The sequence below is a fragment of the Hyla sarda genome, unplaced genomic scaffold, assembly GCF_029499605.1.
Source record: "Hyla sarda isolate aHylSar1 unplaced genomic scaffold, aHylSar1.hap1 scaffold_1133, whole genome shotgun sequence".
In the NCBI taxonomy this organism is placed as follows: Eukaryota; Metazoa; Chordata; class Amphibia; order Anura; family Hylidae; genus Hyla; species Hyla sarda.
The window spans coordinates 51,501-63,748 of record NW_026607754.1 but is presented as its reverse complement, the minus strand read 5'-3'; the positions used below and the strand labels follow the sequence as shown (position 1 = coordinate 63,748).

Sequence of the window (12,248 nt, the reverse complement as noted above, 5' to 3'; positions counted from 1 at the left end):
ATTCTTCTTTTTCTTCTTTTTTTTCGTCTAATGCATACCCCATCAGTGCAGCAATGCTTATTCAATACCGCCAGCAGATGGAGACACTGGGGGATAATTTTCTAAGGATTTATACTGATTTTTCCTGTCTGAATTTGTCGCACAGAAAGTTGCAGGCCAAATATGTGTGACATTTCTGCGACTTTAGCTTCTAGAGCATTTTTACAACATTATACATAGGTGCTGAATACATAAAAAGCGACTGTTCAGCGACAGACAAGTCGCATCGGCTGAAAGTAGGCCAGAATGTCAGTCCATGTTGGAGCAGGTTTAGATACAGTCTAAAGCATAGATCTCAAAGTCTGTGCACAGAATTTAGCAAGGGCCTCGCACCTTCTGATGCATCAGGTAGGTGCACAATAGCATAGCCTAACCCTCTGTACTTTGGTCTATATTGATGCGGGACATAGACAGCCAGCTGATGACCAATCCATTAGTGCAATGGATGGCTGGAAGCATTTGTCTTTGCCTTTGCAATACCACAGAAGCAATGCATGGTCAATGTACAGCAATGACACACCTGTGTGAACAGCCAGGAGACCCCCCCCCCCCCCCCCATGTTATGTTACATAGTTACATAGTTAGTACGGTCGAAAAAAGACATATGTCCATCAAGTTCAACCAGGGAATTAAGGGGTAGGGGTGTGGCGCGATATTGGGGAAGGGATGAGATTTTATATTTCTTCATAAGCATTAATCTTATTTTGTCAATTAGGAACATTCAGCACCCACCCGCTATCAAGGCAGCTGCCTATCATGTCATGCCCTACCTGCACAGGTGTGCTGGCTACTCAAATGATCCAATTAAGGAGGCCATTTAGTCAGCAGCAGCAGAAGTCCTGTGCCTGGACGCTCCAACAGGGGCCAGACACAAGCAGAAGCAGAAGCAGCAGAAGCAGCAGCAGCACCACCTTTTGTTTTTTGGCTGCAGCAGCAGCAAGGCCCACAGGGCTGGCTAGCTGGCTAGCCAGCAAGCAGGTAGCAATGAAAGTAGGAATCTTTCTTTTTAACCCTGTAAGGGGGTGGTGCACTGTACCCGAAGATACTGCCATATCGGGTCAATGCATAGGGCGACGGAAGCAAGCTTCGAAATCGGCCCCCGTTCTCAAAAATCCATTTAATATATGGTCCCCAGATAGGGGACGTATCAGATATTAAACTGATAAGAACAGATACTACACTTGATCTTAGCCAAAAGGCCGAGAAGCGATAACCGTGAAAGGGGCGGGCCCAACAAGGTCCCCTTCATGGGCACTATCACTGCTTGCTGTCAGGGAGGCTGCCAGACAATTTTCCATGCACACTCTGGGCTGGGGGGCAGTCAACCACCAGTACACACAGCAGAACCTAAACCCATACCATTATTGCTAAGCAGCAAGACAGGGGCCCATTGCACTCCCACGGGGCCTTTTTAAATGCAATCCATAACCCGGATTTGCCAGGAACCCTTCTTACTCCTCCTACTTGCATGTGACACTGGGCTTAGGATCTGCATAGGAAACACACACACAAGCACACACCTACCTTTGTTGCCTGCAGATGCCTCCTTGGCTGTCCCCAAACGGTATCAAACCAACACCCACGGGAAGCTGTAAGCATAGAGGACATGCCTGCACCCCATTGGACTTACCTGTGTGGGTTAAATCCGGGTTATTTGACAACCTATGGCGGTGATGGTTCTGCTCAGGCAGAGCAGTGCTGATGCTCCTCATAAAGCTGTCGCTGCTGTGAAGGTTCTAGGTGACATCACAAATCCCTATGGTTACATACACAACAAAGCTGGGTTGTTGTTGTTTACACTCTGCAAGGCCTGTGGAAGTGAGTGACATCATAGCACTGTAGTTCTGAGGGTTCAAGATGGATGCAACAATCTCCTGTTGCTTCTATGAAGGCCGTAATAGACGACATCACCAAACAGCTCCATAGTCACATACACAGCAAAGGAGAGATGTTGTTTACACCTAGTGATGTCAGTGGTATTGAGTGACATCACAGCACAGTGCTAAGGCTCCTGGGCCTGGACACAGCAGCGGCTGCAATATCTCAACGGAGAATACGTTTATATCTATGTGTGTGTGTGCGCATATATATATATATATATATATATATATATATATATATATATATATATTTCTCCGCCGAAATCACTTTTAAACCCATTTCCACCTTTTTTTCCCTTCTCTTCCTCTTACTTTTTTTTCACGTTTTTTTACGTTTTTCTCCTTTTCGCCTCTTTTCTGGGCGTATTATTCTTCTTTTTCTTCTTTTTTTTCGTCTAATGCATACCCCATCAGTGCAGCAATGCTTATTCAATACCGCCAGCAGATGGAGACACTGGGGGATAATTTTCTAAGGATTTATACTGATTTTTCCTGTCTGAATTTGTCGCACAGAAAGTTGCAGGCCAAATATGTGTGACATTTCTGCGACTTTAGCTTCTAGAGCATTTTTACAACATTATACATAGGTGCTGAATACATAAAAAGCGACTGTTCAGCGACAGACAAGTCGCATCGGCTGAAAGTAGGCCAGAATGTCAGTCCATGTTGGAGCAGGTTTAGATACAGTCTAAAGCATAGATCTCAAAGTCTGTGCACAGAATTTAGCAAGGGCCTCGCACCTTCTGATGCATCAGGTAGGTGCACAATAGCATAGCCAACCCTCTGTACTTTGGTCTATATTGATGCGGGACATAGACAGCCAGCTGATGACCAATCCATTAGTGCAATGGATGGCTGGAAGCATTTGTCTTTGCCTTTGCAATACCACAGAAGCAATGCATGGTCAATGTACAGCAATGACACACCTGTGTGAACAGCCAGGAGACCCCCCCCCCCCCCATGTTATGTTACATAGTTACATAGTTAGTACGGTCGAAAAAAGACATATGTCCATCAAGTTCAACCAGGGAATTAAGGGGTAGGGGTGTGGCGCGATATTGGGGAAGGGATGAGATTTTATATTTCTTCATAAGCATTAATCTTATTTTGTCAATTAGGAACATTCAGCACCCACCCGCTATCAAGGCAGCTGCCTATCATGTCATGCCCTACCTGCACAGGTGTGCTGGCTACTCAAATGATCCAATTAAGGAGGCCATTTAGTCAGCAGCAGCAGAAGTCCTGTGCCTGGACGCTCCAACAGGGGCCAGACACAAGCAGAAGCAGAAGCAGCAGAAGCAGCAGCAGCACCACCTTTTGTTTTTTGGCTGCAGCAGCAGCAAGGCCCACAGGGCTGGCTAGCTGGCTAGCCAGCAAGCAGGTAGCAATGAAAGTAGGAATCTTTCTTTTTAACCCTGTAAGGGGGTGGTGCACTGTACCCGAAGATACTGCCATATCGGGTCAATGCATAGGGCGACGGAAGCAAGCTTCGAAATCGGCCCCCGTTCTCAAAAATCCATTTAATATATGGTCCCCAGATAGGGGACGTATCAGATATTAAACTGATAAGAACAGATACTACACTTGATCTTAGCCAAAAGGCCGAGAAGCGATAACCGTGAAAGGGGCGGGCCCAACAAGGTCCCCTTCATGGGCACTATCACTGCTTGCTGTCAGGGAGGCTGCCAGACAATTTTCCATGCACACTCTGGGCTGGGGGGCAGTCAACCACCAGTACACACAGCAGAACCTAAACCCATACCATTATTGCTAAGCAGCAAGACAGGGGCCCATTGCACTCCCACGGGGCCTTTTTAAATGCAATCCATAACCCGGATTTGCCAGGAACCCTTCTTACTCCTCCTACTTGCATGTGACACTGGGCTTAGGATCTGCATAGGAAACACACACACAAGCACACACCTACCTTTGTTGCCTGCAGATGCCTCCTTGGCTGTCCCCAAACGGTATCAAACCAACACCCACGGGAAGCTGTAAGCATAGAGGACATGCCTGCACCCCATTGGACTTACCTGTGTGGGTTAAATCCGGGTTATTTGACAACCTATGGCGGTGATGGTTCTGCTCAGGCAGAGCAGTGCTGATGCTCCTCATAAAGCTGTCGCTGCTGTGAAGGTTCTAGGTGACATCACAAATCCCTATGGTTACATACACAACAAAGCTGGGTTGTTGTTGTTTACACTCTGCAAGGCCTGTGGAAGTGAGTGACATCATAGCACTGTAGTTCTGAGGGTTCAAGATGGATGCAACAATCTCCTGTTGCTTCTATGAAGGCCGTAATAGACGACATCACCAAACAGCTCCATAGTCACATACACAGCAAAGGAGAGATGTTGTTTACACCTAGTGATGTCAGTGGTATTGAGTGACATCACAGCACAGTGCTAAGGCTCCTGGGCCTGGACACAGCAGCGGCTGCAATATCTCAACGGAGAATACGTTTATATCTATGTGTGTGTGTGCGCATATATATATATATATATATATATATATATATATATATATATCTCCGCCGAAATCACTTTTAAACCCATTTCCACCTTTTTTTCCCTTCTCTTCCTCTTACTTTTTTTTCACGTTTTTTTACGTTTTTCTCCTTTTCGCCTCTTTTCTGGGCGTATTATTCTTCTTTTTCTTCTTTTTTTTCGTCTAATGCATACCCCATCAGTGCAGCAATGCTTATTCAATACCGCCAGCAGATGGAGACACTGGGGGATAATTTTCTAAGGATTTATACTGATTTTTCCTGTCTGAATTTGTCGCACAGAAAGTTGCAGGCCAAATATGTGTGACATTTCTGCGACTTTAGCTTCTAGAGCATTTTTACAACATTATACATAGGTGCTGAATACATAAAAAGCGACTGTTCAGCGACAGACAAGTCGCATCGGCTGAAAGTAGGCCAGAATGTCAGTCCATGTTGGAGCAGGTTTAGATACAGTCTAAAGCATAGATCTCAAAGTCTGTGCACAGAATTTAGCAAGGGCCTCGCACCTTCTGATGCATCAGGTAGGTGCACAATAGCATAGCCTAACCCTCTGTACTTTGGTCTATATTGATGCGGGACATAGACAGCCAGCTGATGACCAATCCATTAGTGCAATGGATGGCTGGAAGCATTTGTCTTTGCCTTTGCAATACCACAGAAGCAATGCATGGTCAATGTACAGCAATGACACACCTGTGTGAACAGCCAGGAGACCCCCCCCCCATGTTATGTTACATAGTTACATAGTTAGTACGGTCGAAAAAAGACATATGTCCATCAAGTTCAACCAGGGAATTAAGGGGTAGGGGTGTGGCGCGATATTGGGGAAGGGATGAGATTTTATATTTCTTCATAAGCATTAATCTTATTTTGTCAATTAGGAACATTCAGCACCCACCCGCTATCAAGGCAGCTGCCTATCATGTCATGCCCTACCTGCACAGGTGTGCTGGCTACTCAAATGATCCAATTAAGGAGGCCATTTAGTCAGCAGCAGCAGAAGTCCTGTGCCTGGACGCTCCAACAGGGGCCAGACACAAGCAGAAGCAGAAGCAGCAGAAGCAGCAGCAGCACCACCTTTTGTTTTTTGGCTGCAGCAGCAGCAAGGCCCACAGGGCTGGCTAGCTGGCTAGCCAGCAAGCAGGTAGCAATGAAAGTAGGAATCTTTCTTTTTAACCCTGTAAGGGGGTGGTGCACTGTACCCGAAGATACTGCCATATCGGGTCAATGCATAGGGCGACGGAAGCAAGCTTCGAAATCGGCCCCCGTTCTCAAAAATCCATTTAATATATGGTCCCCAGATAGGGGACGTATCAGATATTAAACTGATAAGAACAGATACTACACTTGATCTTAGCCAAAAGGCCGAGAAGCGATAACCGTGAAAGGGGCGGGCCCAACAAGGTCCCCTTCATGGGCACTATCACTGCTTGCTGTCAGGGAGGCTGCCAGACAATTTTCCATGCACACTCTGGGCTGGGGGGCAGTCAACCACCAGTACACACAGCAGAACCTAAACCCATACCATTATTGCTAAGCAGCAAGACAGGGGCCCATTGCACTCCCACGGGGCCTTTTTAAATGCAATCCATAACCCGGATTTGCCAGGAACCCTTCTTACTCCTCCTACTTGCATGTGACACTGGGCTTAGGATCTGCATAGGAAACACACACACAAGCACACACCTACCTTTGTTGCCTGCAGATGCCTCCTTGGCTGTCCCCAAACGGTATCAAACCAACACCCACGGGAAGCTGTAAGCATAGAGGACATGCCTGCACCCCATTGGACTTACCTGTGTGGGTTAAATCCGGGTTATTTGACAACCTATGGCGGTGATGGTTCTGCTCAGGCAGAGCAGTGCTGATGCTCCTCATAAAGCTGTCGCTGCTGTGAAGGTTCTAGGTGACATCACAAATCCCTATGGTTACATACACAACAAAGCTGGGTTGTTGTTGTTTACACTCTGCAAGGCCTGTGGAAGTGAGTGACATCATAGCACTGTAGTTCTGAGGGTTCAAGATGGATGCAACAATCTCCTGTTGCTTCTATGAAGGCCGTAATAGACAACATCACCAAACAGCTCCATAGTCACATACACAGCAAAGGAGAGATGTTGTTTACACCTAGTGATGTCAGTGGTATTGAGTGACATCACAGCACAGTGCTAAGGCTCCTGGGCCTGGACACAGCAGCGGCTGCAATATCTCAACGGAGAATACGTTTATATCTATGTGTGTGTGTGCGCATATATATATATATATATATATATATATATATATATATTTCTCCGCCGAAATCACTTTTAAACCCATTTCCACCTTTTTTTCCCTTCTCTTCCTCTTACTTTTTTTTCACGTTTTTTTACGTTTTTCTCCTTTTCGCCTCTTTTCTGGGCGTATTATTCTTCTTTTTCTTCTTTTTTTTCGTCTAATGCATACCCCATCAGTGCAGCAATGCTTATTCAATACCGCCAGCAGATGGAGACACTGGGGGATAATTTTCTAAGGATTTATACTGATTTTTCCTGTCTGAATTTGTCGCACAGAAAGTTGCAGGCCAAATATGTGTGACATTTCTGCGACTTTAGCTTCTAGAGCATTTTTACAACATTATACATAGGTGCTGAATACATAAAAAGCGACTGTTCAGCGACAGACAAGTCGCATCGGCTGAAAGTAGGCCAGAATGTCAGTCCATGTTGGAGCAGGTTTAGATACAGTCTAAAGCATAGATCTCAAAGTCTGTGCACAGAATTTAGCAAGGGCCTCGCACCTTCTGATGCATCAGGTAGGTGCACAATAGCATAGCCTAACCCTCTGTACTTTGGTCTATATTGATGCGGGACATAGACAGCCAGCTGATGACCAATCCATTAGTGCAATGGATGGCTGGAAGCATTTGTCTTTGCCTTTGCAATACCACAGAAGCAATGCATGGTCAATGTACAGCAATGACACACCTGTGTGAACAGCCAGGAGACCCCCCCCCCCCCCCCATGTTATGTTACATAGTTACATAGTTAGTACGGTCGAAAAAAGACATATGTCCATCAAGTTCAACCAGGGAATTAAGGGGTAGGGGTGTGGCGCGATATTGGGGAAGGGATGAGATTTTATATTTCTTCATAAGCATTAATCTTATTTTGTCAATTAGGAACATTCAGCACCCACCCGCTATCAAGGCAGCTGCCTATCATGTCATGCCCTACCTGCACAGGTGTGCTGGCTACTCAAATGATCCAATTAAGGAGGCCATTTAGTCAGCAGCAGCAGAAGTCCTGTGCCTGGACGCTCCAACAGGGGCCAGACACAAGCAGAAGCAGAAGCAGCAGAAGCAGCAGCAGCACCACCTTTTGTTTTTTGGCTGCAGCAGCAGCAAGGCCCACAGGGCTGGCTAGCTGGCTAGCCAGCAAGCAGGTAGCAATGAAAGTAGGAATCTTTCTTTTTAACCCTGTAAGGGGGTGGTGCACTGTACCCGAAGATACTGCCATATCGGGTCAATGCATAGGGTGACGGAAGCAAGCTTCGAAATCGGCCCCCGTTCTCAAAAATCCATTTAATATATGGTCCCCAGATAGGGGACGTATCAGATATTAAACTGATAAGAACAGATACTACACTTGATCTTAGCCAAAAGGCCGAGAAGCGATAACCGTGAAAGGGGCGGGCCCAACAAGGTCCCCTTCATGGGCACTATCACTGCTTGCTGTCAGGGAGGCTGCCAGACAATTTTCCATGCACACTCTGGGCTGTGGGGCAGTCAACCACCAGTACACACAGCAGAACCTAAACCCATACCATTATTGCTAAGCAGCAAGACAGGGGCCCATTGCACTCCCACGGGGCCTTTTTAAATGCAATCCATAACCCGGATTTGCCAGGAACCCTTCTTACTCCTCCTACTTGCATGTGACACTGGGCTTAGGATCTGCATAGGAAACACACACACAAGCACACACCTACCTTTGTTGCCTGCAGATGCCTCCTTGGCTGTCCCCAAACGGTATCAAACCAACACCCACGGGAAGCTGTAAGCATAGAGGACATGCCTGCACCCCATTGGACTTACCTGTGTGGGTTAAATCCGGGTTATTTGACAACCTATGGCGGTGATGGTTCTGCTCAGGCAGAGCAGTGCTGATGCTCCTCATAAAGCTGTCGCTGCTGTGAAGGTTCTAGGTGACATCACAAATCCCTATGGTTACATACACAACAAAGCTGGGTTGTTGTTGTTTACACTCTGCAAGGCCTGTGGAAGTCAGTGACATCATAGCACTGTAGTTCTGAGGGTTCAAGATGGATGCAACAATCTCCTGTTGCTTCTATGAAGGCCGTAATAGACGACATCACCAAACAGCTCCATAGTCACATACACAGCAAAGGAGAGATGTTGTTTACACCTAGTGATGTCAGTGGTATTGAGTGACATCACAGCACAGTGCTAAGGCTCCTGGGCCTGGACACAGCAGCGGCTGCAATATCTCAACGGAGAATACGTTTATATCTATGTGTGTGTGTGCGCATATATATATATATATATATATATATATTTCTCCGCCGAAATCACTTTTAAACCCATTTCCACCTTTTTTTCCCTTCTCTTCCTCTTACTTTTTTTTCACGTTTTTTTACGTTTTTCTCCTTTTCGCCTCTTTTCTGGGCGTATTATTCTTCTTTTTCTTCTTTTTTTTCGTCTAATGCATACCCCATCAGTGCAGCAATGCTTATTCAATACCGCCAGCAGATGGAGACACTGGGGGATAATTTTCTAAGGATTTATACTGATTTTTCCTGTCTGAATTTGTCGCACAGAAAGTTGCAGGCCAAATATGTGTGACATTTCTGCGACTTTAGCTTCTAGAGCATTTTTACAACATTATACATAGGTGCTGAATACATAAAAAGCGACTGTTCAGCGACAGACAAGTCGCATCGGCTGAAAGTAGGCCAGAATGTCAGTCCATGTTGGAGCAGGTTTAGATACAGTCTAAAGCATAGATCTCAAAGTCTGTGCACAGAATTTAGCAAGGGCCTCGCACCTTCTGATGCATCAGGTAGGTGCACAATAGCATAGCCTAACCCTCTGTACTTTGGTCTATATTGATGCGGGACATAGACAGCCAGCTGATGACCAATCCATTAGTGCAATGGATGGCTGGAAGCATTTGTCTTTGCCTTTGCAATACCACAGAAGCAATGCATGGTCAATGTACAGCAATGACACACCTGTGTGAACAGCCAGGAGACCCCCCCCCCCCCCATGTTATGTTACATAGTTACATAGTTAGTACGGTCGAAAAAAGACATATGTCCATCAAGTTCAACCAGGGAATTAAGGGGTAGGGGTGTGGCGCGATATTGGGGAAGGGATGAGATTTTATATTTCTTCATAAGCATTAATCTTATTTTGTCAATTAGGAACATTCAGCACCCACCCGCTATCAAGGCAGCTGCCTATCATGTCATGCCCTACCTGCACAGGTGTGCTGGCTACTCAAATGATCCAATTAAGGAGGCCATTTAGTCAGCAGCAGCAGAAGTCCTGTGCCTGGACGCTCCAACAGGGGCCAGACACAAGCAGAAGCAGAAGCAGCAGAAGCAGCAGCAGCACCACCTTTTGTTTTTTGGCTGCAGCAGCAGCAAGGCCCACAGGGCTGGCTAGCTGGCTAGCCAGCAAGCAGGTAGCAATGAAAGTAGGAATCTTTCTTTTTAACCCTGTAAGGGGGTGGTGCACTGTACCCGAAGATACTGCCATATCGGGTCAATGCATAGGGCGACGGAAGCAAGCTTCGAAATCGGCCCCCGTTCTCAAAAATCCATTTAATATATGGTCCCCAGATAGGGGACGTATCAGATATTAAACTGATAAGAACAGATACTACACTTGATCTTAGCCAAAAGGCCGAGAAGCGATAACCGTGAAAGGGGCGGGCCCAACAAGGTCCCCTTCATGGGCACTATCACTGCTTGCTGTCAGGGAGGCTGCCAGACAATTTTCCATGCACACTCTGGGCTGGGGGGCAGTCAACCACCAGTACACACAGCAGAACCTAAACCCATACCATTATTGCTAAGCAGCAAGACAGGGGCCCATTGCACTCCCACGGGGCCTTTTTAAATGCAATCCATAACCCGGATTTGCCAGGAACCCTTCTTACTCCTCCTACTTGCATGTGACACTGGGCTTAGGATCTGCATAGGAAACACACACACAAGCACACACCTACCTTTGTTGCCTGCAGATGCCTCCTTGGCTGTCCCCAAACGGTATCAAACCAACACCCACGGGAAGCTGTAAGCATAGAGGACATGCCTGCACCCCATTGGACTTACCTGTGTGGGTTAAATCCGGGTTATTTGACAACCTATGGCGGTGATGGTTCTGCTCAGGCAGAGCAGTGCTGATGCTCCTCATAAAGCTGTCGCTGCTGTGAAGGTTCTAGGTGACATCACAAATCCCTATGGTTACATACACAACAAAGCTGGGTTGTTGTTGTTTACACTCTGCAAGGCCTGTGGAAGTGAGTGACATCATAGCACTGTAGTTCTGAGGGTTCAAGATGGATGCAACAATCTCCTGTTGCTTCTATGAAGGCCGTAATAGACGACATCACCAAACAGCTCCATAGTCACATACACAGCAAAGGAGAGATGTTGTTTACACCTAGTGATGTCAGTGGTATTGAGTGACATCACAGCACAGTGCTAAGGCTCCTGGGCCTGGACACAGCAGCGGCTGCAATATCTCAACGGAGAATACGTTTATATCTATGTGTGTGTGTGCGCATATATATATATATATATATATATATATATATATATATATATTTCTCCGCCGAAATCACTTTTAAACCCATTTCCACCTTTTTTTCCCTTCTCTTCCTCTTACTTTTTTTTCACGTTTTTTTACGTTTTTCTCCTTTTCGCCTCTTTTCTGGGCGTATTATTCTTCTTTTTCTTCTTTTTTTTCGTCTAATGCATACCCCATCAGTGCAGCAATGCTTATTCAATACCGCCAGCAGATGGAGACACTGGGGGATAATTTTCTAAGGATTTATACTGATTTTTCCTGTCTGAATTTGTCGCACAGAAAGTTGCAGGCCAAATATGTGTGACATTTCTGCGACTTTAGCTTCTAGAGCATTTTTACAACATTATACATAGGTGCTGAATACATAAAAAGCGACTGTTCAGCGACAGACAAGTCGCATCGGCTGAAAGTAGGCCAGAATGTCAGTCCATGTTGGAGCAGGTTTAGATACAGTCTAAAGCATAGATCTCAAAGTCTGTGCACAGAATTTAGCAAGGGCCTCGCACCTTCTGATGCATCAGGTAGGTGCACAATAGCATAGCCTAACCCTCTGTACTTTGGTCTATATTGATGCGGGACATAGACAGCCAGCTGATGACCAATCCATTAGTGCAATGGATGGCTGGAAGCATTTGTCTTTGCCTTTGCAATACCACAGAAGCAATGCATGGTCAATGTACAGCAATGACACACCTGTGTGAACAGCCAGGAGACCCCCCCCCCCCCCCCCCCATGTTATGTTACATAGTTACATAGTTAGTACGGTCGAAAAAAGACATATGTCCATCAAGTTCAACCAGGGAATTAAGGGGTAGGGGTGTGGCGCGATATTGGGGAAGGGATGAGATTTTATATTTCTTCATAAGCATTAATCTTATTTTGTCAATTAGGAACATTCAGCACCCACCCGCTATCAAGGCAGCTGCCTATCATGTCATGCCCTACCTGCACAGGTGTGCTGGCTACTCAAATGATCCAATTAAGGAGGCCATTTAGTCAGCAGCAG

General features: G+C 46.1%; 5 non-coding genes across 5 annotated transcripts; all 5 read right to left on the bottom strand.

Annotated features, from left to right (window-relative positions):
• Positions 1–1,059: 1,059 nt before the first annotated feature.
• LOC130301691 (U2 spliceosomal RNA) lies at positions 1,060–1,250 on the bottom strand. Its single transcript, XR_008852045.1, has one exon. It is a non-coding gene; the product is annotated as a U2 spliceosomal RNA (small nuclear RNA).
• A 2,092-nt stretch (positions 1,251–3,342) lies between these two features.
• On the bottom strand, positions 3,343–3,533 carry LOC130301690 (U2 spliceosomal RNA). The gene has a single exon (XR_008852044.1). It is a non-coding gene; the product is annotated as a U2 spliceosomal RNA (small nuclear RNA).
• A 2,081-nt stretch (positions 3,534–5,614) lies between these two features.
• Positions 5,615–5,805, bottom strand: LOC130301689 (U2 spliceosomal RNA). Its single transcript, XR_008852043.1, has one exon. It is a non-coding gene; the product is annotated as a U2 spliceosomal RNA (small nuclear RNA).
• A 2,085-nt stretch (positions 5,806–7,890) lies between these two features.
• On the bottom strand, positions 7,891–8,081 carry LOC130301715 (U2 spliceosomal RNA). The gene has a single exon (XR_008852069.1). It is a non-coding gene; the product is annotated as a U2 spliceosomal RNA (small nuclear RNA).
• Positions 8,082–10,154: 2,073 nt separating this feature from the next.
• On the bottom strand, positions 10,155–10,345 carry LOC130301688 (U2 spliceosomal RNA). Its single transcript, XR_008852042.1, has one exon. It is a non-coding gene; the product is annotated as a U2 spliceosomal RNA (small nuclear RNA).
• Positions 10,346–12,248: the final 1,903 nt, after the last annotated feature.